Source organism: Marmota monax, unplaced genomic scaffold (genome assembly GCF_021218885.2).
Source record: "Marmota monax isolate L192 unplaced genomic scaffold, Marmota_monax_Labrador192_F-V1.1 WCK01_AAM20220418_F8-fsc00042, whole genome shotgun sequence".
Taxonomy (NCBI): domain Eukaryota; kingdom Metazoa; phylum Chordata; class Mammalia; order Rodentia; family Sciuridae; genus Marmota; species Marmota monax.
In genome coordinates, this window is record NW_026693008.1 from 675201 (window position 1) to 693016 (window position 17816).

The 17816-nt window shown below is 42.7% G+C and overlaps 1 long non-coding RNA gene across 1 annotated transcript in view; it reads right to left on the reverse strand.

Moving 5' to 3' along the window:
* Positions 1-8879: 8879 nt before the first annotated feature.
* Positions 8880-17816, reverse strand: part of LOC124098205 (uncharacterized) — a 68145-nt gene continuing 59208 nt past the window's right edge. Inside the window, exon 4 of the long non-coding RNA XR_006853499.2 lies at positions 8880-10301. This is a non-coding gene — a long non-coding RNA (uncharacterized LOC124098205). The remainder of the gene's footprint in view (positions 10302-17816) is intronic.

A 17816-nucleotide genomic window follows, 5' to 3' on the forward strand; every position in this document is an offset into this window, starting at 1 on the left:
ACTGTGTCTGTAATCCCTTCAAAAAGCATTTTAAATATCTGCTGCCATCAAGAGGACACAAGACATTGCCATTATCATAATTATTATTTTTCCACTCTTTGGTCTTGTTTTTCTAAAAATGTTTAAACATTAAAGACAATTGTAGATGAACATCCAATTATAAAAAAAAATCACATAGAGAGATTCTATGTAAATTTCATTCAATTTCCCCAATGGTGACATTTTGCAAAACTGTGATATAGCCAGGTGTGGTGGCACACACTTGTCATCCCAGCAGTTCAGGAGGCTGAGGCCAGAGGATTGAAAGTTTGAGGCCAGCCCCAGCAATTTAGCAAGCAAGGCCCTAGGCAACTTAGTGAGACCCTGTTCAAAATGAAAAAATTTAAAAAGGGCAGGGGATGTGGCTCAGTGGCAGAGCCCTCCTGGGGTCATTCCCCAGTACCATGAAAACAAGACAACAACAAAACTGTAGGATGATATCACAACCAGGACGTTCACATGGACACAACTCCTCTATCTCATTTTGGCTTAACTGTGCCTACCTGTACAGGTGTGTGAGAATTACTGACTACACTGTAACAATGACTCCATTTAATATTATAGTCAGGTAGGAAATTCTAGTAGGAAATTCCAGAGATGCTGGCACTACCACAGTCACCATAAGGAAATGGCCCAAAGCACAAGTTAGAAGGAAGAAATATTTCCAAAGTCGCGGCAGGGGATTCAGCAGTCTGAAACCTATTAGTTCAACCTTGCCTTTGACCTTTGCTTGACCCTTCCAGCACTGGGATTCTTGGAATTGCTGCCCTGTATGTTGTGTAATGCAATAGACTGAGGGATGTGATATTGTTAAGACTCCCTTCTGGGATCTGAGAAATTGGGAAACTTAAAAGTTGGCAAACATTCGTTGGTAGCCAAAAAGGGCAGCTTGGGTTTTTTTGGTTTTGTTTTGTTTTAGTTGTGTGTGGGGGGGCAGGGATTGAACCCAGGGGTGCTTAATCACTGAGCCACAACCCCAGCCCTTTTTAATATTTTATTTAGAGACAGGGTCTCACTGAGTTGCGTAGGGCCTCACTAAGTTGCTGAGGCTGGCTTTGAACTCACAATCCTCCTGCCTCAGCCTCCCAAGCCACTGGGATTATAGGTGTGCGCCCCCATGCCTGTCTGAGATGGTTTTTATTATTTGGGGATCACCACGTCTAAACCATAACAGATATTAACCAAAAATCGTGGAATGTCTGAACCTGACAGTGAAAGCATGCTGTTAACAAAGGTCACATAGAAGACAGGAGAGCTAAGAGTCCCAGTTGAGCACCTAGAACCAGCTGTACCTGAAGCTCTGAACTTCTCAGTGACATTAGTCAATAAGTTAATCAAGTCATTACCTGTTTGTGTGTGTGTAAATGAACTTGAGTCAATTGTTTTTTGTCATTTACAACTCTATGAGAAGGATCAATGGCAAATAACACCTATTAGGTTAAGCTCAAAGCCATAAATCCTAAAGCTAATTTAGTATTTGTCCTCTCCTCATTCAACAATTCCCTTATTATCTCATCTGTTTGCATTACTGCCTGTAATAATTTGCCCTACCCACGGCTTCAGGGCTTAGTGTATAATAAGTAACTCAAGTGGAGTAAATGGCACTGCGAGTCCATTAATGCTTCTAACCCTCTAATGTCGCCTTTTAAATAGGTTATGCATGTGTAACACTGCTGCCGACCATCTGTGCTGCGTCTTTAAGTTCTATAATGAAATGGCCTGGGCCCTCATTGTTTATTTATGCAACCCAGGCAGCCTCCCTCTAAATCCTAATTCAATCTTCAGTCACTGTTTTGCAGGCTAGGAGCTCTAATGACTGCAAAAGAAATGTTGGCTGCTTCAGATGGTGCTATTAAAAGAAAATTGTTCCCAAAGAAATTCTTATCTCCTGGTGGGGTGGGGGGGTGTGGAGCTAAATCACTATAAATTATGGAAAAGGAAATAACAAATGTGTCTTGCTTTCTCTTTATTGGAAGCATTGTTTTATCACAACTGTCAAATTGAACACACACCTATTTTGAAAAGCTTTTTACAGCTTTGGATTAAGCACAAATGGAGAACTAAGAGGCTGTATAATTAGAGTTGCCAACGGGGCTCAGCAACCTAAAGGCAGGGGGCTTTACTTTTTTTTTTTTTTTTTTGGTACTGGAGATTGAACACTCAGGCCCTTACCACTGAACCACATCCCCAGCCCTTTTTTATATTTTATTTAGAGTCAGGGTCTTACTGCGTGGCTTAGGGTTTGCTAAATTGCTGAGGCTGGTTTTGAATTACTTTTTGATTCACAAATGCACCAGCAGCGGGGGTGGGGAGGGTAGAGGGGGTGCAGAGGGTGAAGAGAAGAGAAAAGTAACAGCAAAATACAGTTAAGAGAACCAACCAATGAGATCTCAGGGGATCTGGCAGGAGATTAGTAAGAATGGTAACAAGAAAAACTGAACCTACCTCAATGCCCTGCAGTAGATGAATGGATAAAGAAACTGTGGTCCATATACAGAATGCAATATTATATTACTCAGCTTAAAGGAGAATAAAATTATGGCATTTGCAGGTTAATGGATGGAGTTGGAGAATATCATGCTAAGCAAAGTAAGCCAATCCCAAAAAACCAAAGGCCGAATGTTCTCTCTGATAAGTGGATGCTGATCTATAATGGGGCGGGGGGGGGGGGCAGAGAATGGAGGAACTTTGATTGGGCAAAGGGGAGGGGAGGGGGCACCGGGGCAGGAAAGATGGTGGAATTAGATGAACATCATTACCCTAGGTTCGTATATGACTGTTCATATGGGGTGACTCTACATTATGTCCAGCCAGAGAGATGAAAAGTTGTGCTGCAGTTGTGTACAGGGAATCAAAATGCATCCTGCTGTCATGTATGCCTAATTAGAACAGATTTTTTAAAAGGTTATTTGTTTCAACAGAATAAGCACAGTCAATCAATCTGCCGATGCTATGCACACTTACAACTTACAGAAGTTGCAGAAATGGTCAATGTTCCCCTCTTCTGTCAATCAGGGGTGATTTCTTTGTACCCTGGAGCCACAGGGTGAACTTGCCGGGGAAAACCAGGAGGGGGAGCACAAGATCAGTGGGAGGGGTCCAAGCTGGACCCAGGCTCTCTCATCTGGGATCTCCCAGTCGGGTTCATGGACTCTGAACCCCTCTCTCTTTCCCCTGCATCTCCTCCTCCCCTACATGTAACAAAGACTCAGAACTTTCACTCTTGCCTGCCAATGTCCAATGGGTGACTAAAAGCAGGATTGAAGACTTGGCCTCTCTGCCCCCATTTTGCATGTCTCCCTTGCTCTGAGTCACCTTAGCTTCCAGGAACAACAGCCCTGTTCCACAAAAACTCACCATGAGTCAAAGCTAGGTCCCAGGCAACAGCGACTTTCTCAGGCAGACAGAGCTCTGGCTGACCAACCCTGAGATCATGATGGACAGACAGACCACATTCCATCAAGATCCCCAGCTTAGGCAACTGGGCAAACCTCCCGATGCAACCACCAGGTACCCCCACCCAGAAGCCCCTTACCATAATTACGCTTTTCCAGAAACCCCCACCGTATCTGTAACACATAATCTCTTCCCGACAAAAAGAGTTTTACAAAGAACGTCAGGGTATCTGCCGAGAGCATCATGGTTGGAGCTTCCTCTTTCTTGTAAAAGCTGTCTACCCTCAGGCTTGCTGCTGTGCTATCTCTGTTTTCTGTGGTTAAAAACCTGTGAAACTTCTGTCTAGCCTAAGAATGAATATGGGACGAGGTGTAACTCCCAGCCTCTGTCATGTGACATCCCCCTGAGTGTAAATCTAAGAGTTTCCAGACTCAGGGTCCAGAGATCTCTAGGTCTTAGCCCCTCTGGACCTCTGGGTGTCCAGCCCTATGGGTCCTACATCACTCCAACCTTACCCTCACTACTCCTTTTTTTGCTATGTGTGTGCTGGGGATTGAACCCAGGGCCTTGTGCATGCAAGGCAAGCACTCTACCCACTGAGCTAGATCCCCAACCCCTCATTATTCTTTCTGTAAACTCAAAGTCATTGTCAGCCCCTTGCTGACGGACAGGGCTGAGGGTGTGTGTCACCTTGTCTTCTCGTTGTAGCTACAAGGATTCAATTTCCTTTCCTGCTCTGTACCAGTAGTTTTTCTATTCCATTTGTGGGGCCAGACCTGATTGGTTGAATTTCCCAGGTTCAGGCCTCTGTCCCGGGACTCTAGGAACACACTGGCCTCCCTTCAACTTCTCTCTTCCTCTAAAACATGCCTGCCCCCCAAGTAGCTCCCCACCTCCCAGGCTGCATGTCTGTCTTTCTACCCAAGTTGTCTGGCTCCAACAAAGAGTTGACAGGGTAACATTCCACTGGCGGATCCCAGGTAGAAAAGGAAGACCCCATCCTAGGCCAAACATTAACTATCCTGAGGAATAAAGAATAATGAAGGTCAAATAAAGAGGCGTATGATTGGCAGGGTGCAGGGGCAGACGCCTGTAATCCCAGCAGTTCTGAAGGCACCAGGGTCGCGAGTTCAAAACCAGCCTCAGCAACCTAGTGAGGCCCTAAGCAACTTAGCAAGACCTTGTCTCTAAATAAAATATAAAAGAGGGCTGGAGGGGCGGGGGCTGGGGCTCAGGGGTAGAGCACTTGCCTAGCATATGTGAGGCACTGGGTTCAATCCTCAGCACCACATAAAAATAAATAAACAAAATAAAGATATTGTGTCTGTCTACAACTAATCTATCTATCTATCTATCTATCTATCTATCTATCTATCTATCTATCTATCTATCTATCTATGTATATAGTTTAAAAAAGGGCTGGAGATATGGCTCAGTGATTAAGTGCTTCTGGGTTCAACCCCTGGTAGCACAAAATATATAATAATAATAATAATAATAATAATAGGGGCTGGGGTTGTGGCTCAGTGGTAGAACAATTGCCTTACATGCATGGGACACAGGGTTAGATCCTTAACACCACATAAATTAATAAAAATAAAGATATTGTGTCCATCTATAATTAAAAATAATAATAGAAGTTTATGATAAATTTGTTTAGAGAAAACAATAGGTTGTAGAGCTGTGTATACTGTAGGAACTCGAGTTTATAAAGATTTTTTGTTTTTAATGTTTTCATTTATTTTTGTAGAACTGAGGATTGAGTCCCAGTGCCTCACACGTAGTAGGCAGCTGCTCGACCACAGAGCTGTATCCCCAGCCAACATTTTTTTAAATAGAGAAAAAAACAAAACAAACAAAAAACAACTCTAGAAATTTATCAAGGGTGGTTGCTCAGCATGTGCTTAGCATATGAGGCCCTGGAGTTAATCACCAACACCCACAAAAAAATAAAAAATAAATAAATGGAGGCTGCGGGTGGAGCTCAGGGGTAAAGCATGAGTTTAACATGCAAACTCCATCCCCAGGACCTTCCCCTGCAAAAACAGTGGTTGTTCTGGAGGGTGGTCACTTGGGGAGCAGAAGTGGGATTTTTAGTGGGTGTTCTTTCTCTTCATTATATATCTCTATGCTTCAAAAGCATACATTGTTCACACTCAAATTATCATACCTATCTTCATTTATCTTAAGCAAATATATTTTTTAAAATATTGCTATATTTAGTAAATATAGTTTTTGGTCATCATAGGGAGAAATTAAAGAATGTAGATGCTTGTATGTCTTTCATGTGTTCAGATGTATTGCTCTTTTTTTTTTTTTTGTCTTGACCATTTACTTTGATATCTGTCTTTTAGCAGAAGATGCATCATTGAGGTCAGGAACAGAGACAATGTCTCTTTCCTTTTGCAACTACATGAGGAAATATTTTAATTTATTTTAGGGGTGAGTGTATATGTGAGTAGACAGAAGATCTCCTGTATAATTCTTTTTTAAAAAAAGATTATTGGTTGTTTTTAGTTACACATGGCAGTAGAGTGTATTTTGACATCCTGTACCTACGTGGAGTACAACTTCCCATTCTTGTGGTTGGACATGATGTGGAGTTTCCCTGGTCATGTGTTCACCTATGAACATAGGAAAGTTCTGTCCCATTCACTCCGCTGTCTTTCCTATTCCCATCCCCCTCCCTTCCCTTCATTCCCTTTTGTCTCATCCAATGAACATCTATTCTCTATCCCTCCTCCCCCTGTTTATTATGAGTTAGCATCCACAGATCAGAGAGAACATTTGGCCTATGGTTTGGCGGGGATTGGCTTATTTCACTTAGCATCATAGTCTCCAGTTCCATCCATTTACCTGCAAATGCCATAATTCCATTCTTCTTTATGACTGAGTAACATTCCATTGTGTATAGATACCACATTTTCTTTATCCATTCATCAGACGTACTACTCTTGATTTAACAATGTCATAGAAAATGTTCATGTGACCGTACTAACTAGCAAGACACACAAAAAAGAAAATGAGCTCTTAGTTAGTCCTAGGTGCTAGGGACTAAATTAGGAACTGAGAGATAAAAAGTTAAGTTAGACATATTCTACTCCCTCAATTCAGGCATGTACTCTACCAGTGAGCCACCCCCAGCCCGACACAGATCAACCAATCATTTTATTTGCTTCTGACAATGACTCTATGAGTTATCTTCGTATGATCCTGATACTGTAACAAAATACCACTGACTGGGTAATTTAGAAACTAGAGAAATTTCTGTCTCACAGTGAGCTGAGAAGTCCAAGATCATGGTGCCAGTAGATTCAGTGTCTGGCAACAGCCTGTTCTATAGATGGGATCCTCACCTGGCACAAGAGAGAAGAAAGGACATGTCCTGTGTCCTCGTGTGGCTGATGACAGGGAAGGGCAAAAGGGGTGAAAGTTTCCTTGCACATCTCTTGTGAGGCCACTAATCCCATCTATGAGGGCAGTGCCCCCATGGCTCCTAGTCACCTCTAAGTGTCCCAGCTTTTAATACTATCACATTGGTGACTAAGTTTCAACCATACAGAGTGATCGTGCGATCAACAAGAGTATAGGGCTGTGTTTTCATCTCCAAACTTCTCTCCCTTCCCAAATCTGAGTCATGACTTTTGCCATTACCTAGCCCATATTGATCATATGAGCTGTTTCATCATGCTTTTCTTACCTCAACTGAATTTTATTTATTTTTGGTACCAGGGTTGGAACCCAAGGGTCCTTAACCACTGAGCAACATCTCCAACACTTTTTGTATTTTATTTAGAGACAGGGTCTTGCTGATTTGTTTAGAGGCTCACTAAATTGCTGAGGCTGCCCTTGAACTTGTGATCCTCCTGCCTCAGACTCCTGAGCCACTGGGATTACAGGTGTGTGCCACCTGGACAGCTGAAATAAAATATAACTGCAGGTTTTCTTTGTGGACGCAGTTGGGCTTCTTAAACATACTGATGTAATGATTGTCAAACACTGGAAATTTTCAGTCATTGTTTCTTTTCTTTACTCTTACTCTACATTTTATGATGTCCCACACCTATCCAAAGTTCTATTTCACTTTCTTTATTCAGTCTGTGCTACATCAAGTCCCTTGCCCTAAAGACCACATCAGTGACTACAGACACCCCAGTGACTGCATCTCCATATGCTTTGTTCGGGTCACAGAGCCATAGCACTTAGTCTCCACTGACTCCTAAGAGGTCACAGATAGCATCCAAGAAAAAGACCAACGAACGCAGTCCTGTAATTGCTTAGCTTAAGTGTGCTCTTTACCAGGAAGATCGGGTAGGCTGATGCCTTTTTTCAGTACTTGATTTCTTAGCAAGTATAACTTGAACTTCAACCTTTGGGTTCTGAAAATTCACAGAAAATTTCAGCTCATGTTCTCCAGATGCCAATGTGTCACCTCTGAGATCACTGAGAGATTCCTCCAGGACCAGTTTCTGTAGTCAGAAGTCTGGGCACCGCATGGTGTTCTGCTCAGAGTTTCGTGAAGCCAAAGTCAAGGTATCGCTGCTCTGCTTCCTAGAACCTCTGCAAATGAATCCACTTCCAAGCTCATTCTGAATGTCAGAATTCAGATCCAAGTAGGACCAAGGTCACTGGTCACAGACTAGTTCATATTTTATTAAAACGGAGTCTCGAGCCAGGCATGACACACACTTATAATTCCAAAGCTCGGGAGGCTGAGGCAGGAGGACCGCAAGTTCAAAGCCAGCCTTAGCAACTTAGCAAGGCCCTAAGCAACTCAGGGAGACCTGTCTCAAAATAAAATATTTTTTCATAAAAGGGTGGGTATATGGCTCAGTGGGTTCAATCCTCGGTACCAAAAACAAACAAACAACAACAACAAAAAAACAGTCTTGAAAAGATGAGAGGGCTGCGACTATAGCTCAGTGGCAGAGCGCCTGCTTGGCATGTGGGAGGGACTGGGTTCAAGTCTCAGCACCCCATAAAATAAATAAATAAAGGTATGGTGTCCACCTACAACTAAAAAAAATTTTTTTTAAAAAAGGAAAAGATTAGAAAGAAACTAAAAATCGAACTGAAACAAAGATTAGAAACATTTATTAACATGTAAGTTAATAAAAAATAAAAGTTGGTCATAGAAAAACAAAATTCAGTAAAATTTGAATTACATAAAGCCAGTCTTTTCCTAATTTAAGAAACACTAAGAATGACAAATACCAAAAATAAAAAGGTGCAAAATTTTTAATCAGTTCAATATAACAACATAATAGTAAAAAAAAATTTCCAAGAATTTATTCATAGTTATGTACATAATGATTTTTTGTGATTTGAATTCATTTTTGTCTTTCAACATTGTTTCAATAAGTCATATATATATATATGTGTGTGTATATATATATATATATATATATATATATATATAAAGTTGTTGATAGACCTTTATTTATTTGTTTACATGTGGTGCTGAGAATCGAACCCAGTACCTTACACATGCCAGGTAAGTGTGCTACCACTGAGCCCCAGCCCCAGCCTCAAGTGTCCTTTTTTAATAGTAAACAAAAAACTACTTAAGCAATTCTAAGCAATAAGAAAGCTTGCGGATATCTTTCACATTAGTTAGATATCTACTACAGAATAACTAAATTGGTGATATTTCAATGAGAATAATTAATAATTGCAAACAACTATTTCCTATGTGATCTATTTTGGCCTTGTGGCTGTCCTGGTGACTCGGGTTCATGTTTCCTGTGAAGTTCTGTAAGTCTTAACATTTTGCCGCTGGCCCCAGACGGGCTGGATCCTCTTTTTGGTGGGGGGCAGTTCTCTCTGACAAACCAACCATCCCATAGTTTTCTTAGCCATTTAAACCATTCAGAACCCTTGAATAAATTTAGGGAACACAGCAAAGGAATTCAAATGACATTTCCTTCTATTCACAAAAATGTCAACTTTTATGTTCAGTGATGAATGGCACTGTTTAACCAGGGGTAGCATGACAAAATAGGGGCAGTTGTTATTTACTGTGGCGATGTAATGAAGTGTCAAAGGTTATCACAACAGGATATCTGTGTTTCAACAGAAAGAGATAAAGAGAAGGGCCTAGCTAGGAATCCCTGTTTTGTTTTCCAATTAGAAGGAAGTCCACTAAGTAGACCTTTAAATAGGGAAGGCTGCAATTTCAGCATAAATGGTAATATTTTTAACGTTCTAGCTCTTCTTTCCTTCCAATGCTATGATCATTGGAGTGTGTGTGTGTTTGTGTGTGCGTGTGTGGTGTGTGCGTGTGTGGTGTGTGCGTGTGTGGTGTGTGCGTGTGTGTGTGTGTGTGTATTTGGATACCAGGGATTGAACCCTGGGGCACTTAACCACTGAGCCACATCCCCAGCCCTTTTTATTCTTGATTTAGAGACAGGGTCTCCATGAGTTGCTTAGGACCTTGCTAAGTTGCTGAGGCTGGCTTTGAACTCAGATCCTCCTGCCTCAGCCTCCTGAGCTGTTGGGATTACAGGTGTGCATCACTGCACCCAACTCTAGATTATAATATTGTTTTCTTTCTTTCTTTCCTTTATCTATTTATTTTTTGCAGTATTGGGGATGGAACCAAGGGCCTTACACCTGCTTGGCAATTGCTCTAACACAGAACTACATCTCCAGACCTTTTTATTTTTATTTCTTATTTTGAGACACTAAATTGCGCAGGATGATCTTGAACTTGCGATCCTCCTGCCTCAGCCGCAGGGGTCGCTGGGATGACAGGCATGTGCCTCGGTGCTAGGCTGGAGTTCTCGTTGAGCAATGTATGGTCTCTTCCCTGTTCTCATGCTCTGAAGGTCTTCGTTCCCATCATATAGAACAAGCGCAGCCAGACTCTAAATTAAATACAAAAAGGAAAAAGAAAGGGGGCGGGGCTGAGTGGTTGAATGCCCCTGGGTTCAATCCCCAGGTGCCCTCCCCCCCAAAAAAATTGTCTTTATGTATTCATTGTAACAAAAAAAGATCCATGTAAAAGCAATCCGTGTAAAAATAACCATGAAGGAAAATACAAAATAAGAAAGTAAAAATTACATTTCCACCATGCAGTACATCATACTGGGATATATCATGTTCCAGTTTTCCAAATGCATCTTACAAAACTGAAATGCTCCAGTGACCGCTCTCCCTGGCCTCCTTAACTTAACTCAACATGATAACACCATTTTCTCATTAGATATTTTAAGAATATGGTTGCTAATCATTGCAAATAAATTCCTTCATGTTAATACAATAGAATATTTAAACCATTCAAGTAGCATTTTTAAAACGTTTCTGGCTATCAAAATCTTTTTTTCTTCAAAGTTTATTCCATAAGTAGATTTAGTGCATGAACAAGGCACGGAATTCAAAAATTAAGAATATGGGGGTTTATGATCAATAGGATAAAGAGGAGGGATTCTTTAAACAGAGAAAATCATTATCAAAGGGGAGGGGAAAGGAAAGAGTCATGCTTCCTAAAGATATTGCCATGTTTGACTCTATTATAACATAGATTTTCCTAGTGTGATCCCACCCCTCAATTCTAGCTATGGGGAGGCTGAGGCAGAAGGATCCCAAGTCAAGGCCAGCTTAGCAAGATCCTGTCTCAAAGTTTTAAAAAGAGTTGGAGACATAGCTCAGTAATGGAGCATGTGCCTCACATATGTGAGGCCCTGAGATTGATGTCCAGTAACCCCACACACACCCCAAAACAAAACAGGTTTTTTTTTTTTTGAACCAGGTGTTGAACTCAGGGGCCCTCAATCACTGAGCCCCATCCCCAGCCCTATTCTGTATTTTATTTAGAGACAGGGTCTCGCTGAGTTGTTTGGCCCTCACTTTTGCTGAGGCTGGCTTTGAACTTCTGATCCTCCTGCCTCAGCCTCCCCAGCTGCTGGGATTACAGGCGTGCTCCACAGTGCCTGGCAGAAAACAATTTTGTTTTTTAAATATTTGTTGTAGATTGACACAGTGCCTTATATTTTATTTTGACACAGTGCCTTTATTTTATTTATCTATTTTTATGTGGTGCTAAGGATTGAACCCAGTGCTTCACATGTGCCTAGAAAGCACTGTACCACTGAGCCAAAACCCAGCTCAGGAAACAGGTTTTTTGTTTGTGTTTTTGAGACAGGTTTCCACTACATTGCCCAGGCTGGTCTCAAACTCCTGGGCTGAGGTGATCCTCCTGCCTCAGCCTCCTAAGAAGCTGAGGCTACAGGCAAACATCACCATGCCCAGTTATCATACAGATTTCTTACAACTAAAAAGAAAAGCTGTGGGTAGGTGGGGTGTAACTCAGTGGTAGAGCACTTGCCTAGCAGGTGTGAGGAAGGCTCTGGGCTCCACTCCCAGCATGGCCGAAAACCCTTTCCACTTAGGCTGCATTTACACAGCACTAATATATCCAGATAAATAATGAAAAACGGTACATAACGCTAATAAGTCATCTGGGTGTAGCAGTTTACAAAAGTACTGAATCACCTCACCATCTTGGTGAAATTGGGGACGAAAAAGTACTTATTCTTACCCAGGTGCACACCTGTAATCCCAGCAACTCAGGAGGCTGAGGCAGGAGGATCTCAAGTTTGAGGCCAGCCTCAGCAACTTAGCAAGACCCTGTCTCAAGATAAAAAATGAAGCCAGGCATGGTGGTGCAACACCTATAATCTCAGTGGCTTGGGAGGCTGCAGCAGGAGCCAGCAATTTAGCAAGGCCCTAAGCAATTTCACGAGACCCTGTCTCTACATAAAACATAAAAAAAGGGATGTGGCTCAGTGGTTAAGTGCCCTTGGGTTCAATCTTTGATAAAGAAAGAAAAAAGAACAGGGCTGGGATGTGGCTAAGTGGTAGTGCACCTCTGGGTTCAATCCTCAGTAGCCATCCCATAAAGAGTCCTTAATCTTTAAAGCAAAGGAGAAAACACAGTATGACCGCATTCAGATTCCAAAATTAAATGGGACAGGAAGCATGTTCACCATTTCTCTATGAAGCATAAAAAGTCACTGGTAAATGTAAGGTAAGGTGGCAGATAGCCACAGTGTTCCCTGACATTTCCCCACCCTCCTCCGTCGATTCTCTTGAAAGTGGACTTGAACGCATCTGCTGATTTTCATCTAGCTAGATATTTTAGAAATTGTAGTTCCCTACTTGCACAAAGGTGTTTCTATGTGTGGCACACCTTGGATAAAGGACAACTACCTACCTCATAAAATACTGGGAGAAAACAACAGATAGCAAGAGACCATATGCTGACAGTTTCGAGAAAAAATACAGTCACATTGTAATCCATTTTTTCTTTTCTATTTTGTGTGTGTGGGGGGGAGGGTACTGGGAATTGAACCCAGGGCCTCTCCCTTGCTAAGCCAGCTCTGTACCACCAGGCTACATCCCCAGCCCTCATAATCCCTACTGTGATCAGTAAAATTTCCAGATGTAAAAAAATCACATTTCAACTGGGCTCAGTGGTACAAGTCTGTAATCCCAGCAGCTCGGGAGGCTGAGGCAGGAGGATAGTGAGTTCAAAGCCAGCCTCAGCAACTTAGTGAGGCCCTAAGCAACTCAAGGAGATCCTGTCTCTAAATAAAACACAAAATAGAGCTGGGGATGGGGCTCAGTGGTCAAATGCCCCTGGGTTCAATCTACAGTGTCTTAAAAATAAATAAATAAAAAGCACATTTCAGGGCTGGGGATGTGGTTCAATGATAGAAAACTTGCTTAACATATATGAGGCTGGTTCAACACTCAGAGTCTCTCTCTCTCTCTCTCTCTCTCTCTCTCTCTCTCTCTCTCTCACACACACACACACACACACACACACACACACACATTTCTCAGTAACAACTGACTTACAATACATGAAGCTTGAAAACCCCTTTCTAAGGCTGTATTGAAATGAGACCGTAACACAGGGATAGAGTTTCTCCCAGTGCTGCAGAGAAGCATCAAGATTCCAAATCTTTGAGCTCACACGATGCATCTCCTTCAATAAAATCGACATTCGCCAGACTGTCTTATGGGTTAAGCAGGATTTCCCCAAATTGCCCATTCTCTTATGGATCTTCCACATCTGGTTTATTTCCCCGAGATGCGTCTTCCTGGCATTGTGTTCTGCCCTGCTTAACAAACAGCAAACCAGCCCTCCTCGCCACCCCGAGTCCCATGATCTTTGACCATTGTGGTCAAGGAATAACTTCAATGAGAACTTTGATTATTATTATTATTATTATTATTATTATTATTATTATTATTATTTTTGCTGAGGGAGAAAAGAGAAGAGAAAAAGAGGAGGAAGGAAAAAAATGGTCCCATGACAGCACTGAAAGAATGTTCAGGAAAACTAAGAATGATGGACACCCTATCTGGAAGGCTGGATTGTGTAGAACGAGGCAGACAAGGTGAGACTGCCTTCCTGTCCTGGATTAAATGATGACCAACAAAAGATCAGTAAAATCGTGGTTGATCTTGGAAAGGCTGCCTCTGTACCATCACTTAGAAGTCAGCGCCAAGGTCACCTCTGAAAGCTGCTTCCCTGACTTCTAGGTATGAGACAGAACCTGGGTCACCTCTGAACTCCACCTCTTATGTAGTCTCTCTGCACAACATTGGTGGCTATTTGGTGTGTTTTGCAAGTGGCATGTACAGGTAAGTGAAGAGGTGTTTGATGTCTTGTTTTTTATTTTTTTCTGCACTATGGTGACAGCTTTCATGGTTCTTGCTGGGCACAGTGTACACACCTGTAATCCCAGCAGCTCAGGAGGCTGAGGCAGGAGGATCACAAGTTCAAGGCCAGCCTCAGCCACTTAGCGAGGCCCTAAGCAACTCAGTGAAACCCTGTCTCTAAATAAAATATGAAAAGGGCTGGGGATGGGGCTCAATCCCTGGTACAAAAAAAAAATGCAAACTAATAAATGCTGCACAAGATGAGCGAGGAGCTTTCTAGGAATGCTCTTCCCAGGTGAGGAATCCTCTGGAACACACGTTTCCCTTTGCCATCTCTCCTCTCTGCCTGGAATGCAGAGGCTGCTGGTTGCTGGAGCAGCAAGCTTGAGACCCCGAGGAGAAGGGAAAGGCAGACGTGGTCCCCGATGGCCCCTGTGGAGCCACTGTGGGGGCCCTGGTTGGCCTCTGTCTAGACTTCTAATTACATGGGGAAATGAGAACCTGACTTGGTTTAAACCATGCTTTCAGCATTTCTGTCACTTTGTGCCAAAAGTCATTCCTGGCTGATATACTGTCACTTTTTAGTTCTTTGAACAGTGCCTGGCACGAGACAAGATACTCGTTATTTGTGGAATGGGCAGGGGTGCATTTAAAGGAACTCACAACCAGGCCCCAAATATAAACAAGTGTGCATTGAAGTTGGAAGATGCCAATCTGCCAGGCCTGCTGGTGTGTGCGCAGTGTAGTCCCAAATCCGGAGGGCTTAGGGGGGAAGATCTCTTGAGCCCACCAGTTAGAGATGAGCCTGGGTGTCATGTACATCTAAAAATTAATAATTAAGATTAAGAAAGAAAGAGAGATGATCCTGGGCAACATAGCAAGATCCTCCCATCCCCCCCAAAAAACCAACAAAAATATATAAACTGTGAAGATGGCAATTAATCATATTCTTCTTCCCCATAGGTGACTATAGATAAACAATGGGACAAAAGAGAGATTTATTTATTTATTTATTGGCACAGGGGATTGAACTCAGGGGCACTCTACCACTGAGCCCCATCCCCAGCCCTATTTTGTATTTTATTTAGGGACAGGGTCTCACTGAGTTGCTTAGGCCCTTGCTAAGTTGCAGAGGCTGGCTTTGAACTCATGATCCTCACGCTTCAGCCTCCCGACGAGCTGCTGAGATTATAGGCATTCACGACCGAACCAGGCCAAAACAGAGATTTTGAAAATCTGATCTTTCATGCCGGGTGTGATGACACACACACCTGTGATCCCAGCCACTCCAAGGCTGAGGAAGGGGAATTACAAGTTTGATGTCAGCCTGGGCAACTTAGAGAGACCCTGACTCAAAATTAAAAATGGAAATGCCTGGGGATGTAGTTCAGGGTTCAATTTCCAGTACTGAAAAACACAAAAAACAAGAACCTTTCAAATGTCTATTCCATATTTATTGAACTTCTATTATGTGCCAGACATGGTGCTAGGCATTGAGGATAATGCAACCATTATAGCAGATCAAAATTTCTGCCCTCCTTGTGCCTCTATTTACTTGGAGAAGACAGACAATAAGTAAGATATACGCATGTGTTAGGAGTTGGGGACGATTTAGAGAAGGGATCAGGAAAGACCCTCCCTCCGCCTCAGGAGTCATGTGTGCACATATCTCAAGGACCAGTGTCTGCGTATCTCAGTGGGGAGTGTTCCAGGTAGAGGGACAGCAACGTCAGGGGCCTGTGAGGGACTTCCTCAGGTCCCGCCCACACACCTCGGGCCTAGCCATTTCAGCACCTGGCTAACATCAGATGGCCTGCATCAGCCCTCATTTTGCTTGAGGGCTCTCTCTGGCACTGACCCCTGTCCTGTCCCCACACACAGCTTCCTAGCAGTGGCAGGAGGTGACACAGGCCAGGGACAGACAGGAGTTGCTGGATAGAGATCCAAGACCCCTGCCCCTCAGGCAGGCTAAGTTCTTGCATGACCTAGCTTCCAGAACTTTCCAGTGGGAATTAATATCTGTTGCCCACCGTGGCTTTGGCGACACACCCTGTATTAGGAGAGTTCCCTTTCCTACCTCCGGTTCAATTTCCTAAGGGCATTCCCTTCACTTTCCAAAAAAAGTGATTGACACTCAAATCCTTGTCTCCACGTCTGTTCCAGGTGGGGGACCCACACTGAGAAAGGCTGCTATGGCTGGAACTACGGGAGGGGGGTGATTAGAGAAGAAGTCAGAGGGTGGCATCAGGCCACCAGGCCCAAGGCCTTATAGGGGGCTGTGAAGACTTCAGTTTTCATGCCAAGTGAGGATTTCTTATTTATTTGAAATAAATATTTGAAATCCTTGGAAGGATTTCTTATTTATTTGCTTGCTTATTTATTTGTTTATACAGTGCTAGGGATCAATCCCAGGACTTCCTACATTCTAGGTAAGGGCTCTACCACTGAGCTACACCCCAGTCCTGATAAGTGACATATTCTGCTTTAGATTTTGTTTATTTTTTTCTACTTTAGGCCGTATTTTTTTTTTTTTTAGTACTGTGGGTTGAACCCAGGGGTGCTCAACTACTGAGCCACATCCCCAGCCCTTTTTTAAAAAATATTTTATTAGAGACAGGTTCTCACTGAGTTGCTTAGGGCCTTGCTAAATGGCTGAGGCTGGCTCTGAACTCTTGATCCTCCAGCCTCAGCCTCCGAGGTGCTGGGATTACGGGCCAGTGCCACTGCTCCTGGCTGCTTCAGGTTTTAAATATTCACTCTATTGTAAGTTTTCTGTCGAAGGAACCGCTGAGCTAGTCTCGGTCTATTCCCTAAAGACCTAAAAAGAGCATGCTACAGGGACACTGCTACATTGATGTTCATAGCAGCACAATTCACAATAGCAAGACTGTGGAACCAACCTAGATGCCCTTCAATGGACGAATGGATAAAAAAAAATGTGGCATTTATACACAATGGAGTATTACTCTGCATTAAAAAATGACAAAATCATAGAATTTGCAGGGAAATGGATGGCATTAGAGCAGATTATGCTAAGTGGAGCTAGCCAATCCCTAAAAAACAAATGCCAAATGTCTTCTTTGATATAAGGAGAGTAACTAAGAACAGAGTAGGGACGAAGAGCATGAGAAGAAGATTAACATTAAACAGGGATGAGAGGTGGGAGGGAAAGGGAGAGAGAAGGGAATTTGCATGGAAATGGAAGAGACCCTCAGGGTTATACAAAATTACATACAAGAGGAAGTGAGGGGAAAGGGAAAAATAATACAAGGGGGAGAAATGAATGACAGTAGAGGGGGTAGAGAGAGAAGATGGGAGGGGAGGGGAGGGGAGGGGGTATAGCAGAGGATAGGAAAGGCAGCAGAATACAACAGACGCTAGTATGGCAACATGTAAATCAATGGATGTGTAACTGATGTGATTCTGCAATCTGTATACGGGGTAAAAAAGGGAGTTCATAACCCACTTGAATCAAAGTGTGAAATATGATATATCAAGAACTATGTAATGTTTTGAACAACCAACAATAAAAAATTAAAAAAAAAATATTCACTCTAGCCGTTGTGTTGAAAACAGACACGACGGGGGATAATATCGCAACAGGGAGATTATAAGAACACTATTAAACTATATCAACCCATGCAGTTAACACAGGGTGAGAACTGGGACCGGAAGTGGCTTTATGACTGGTAAAACTGGAGGAGAGAACA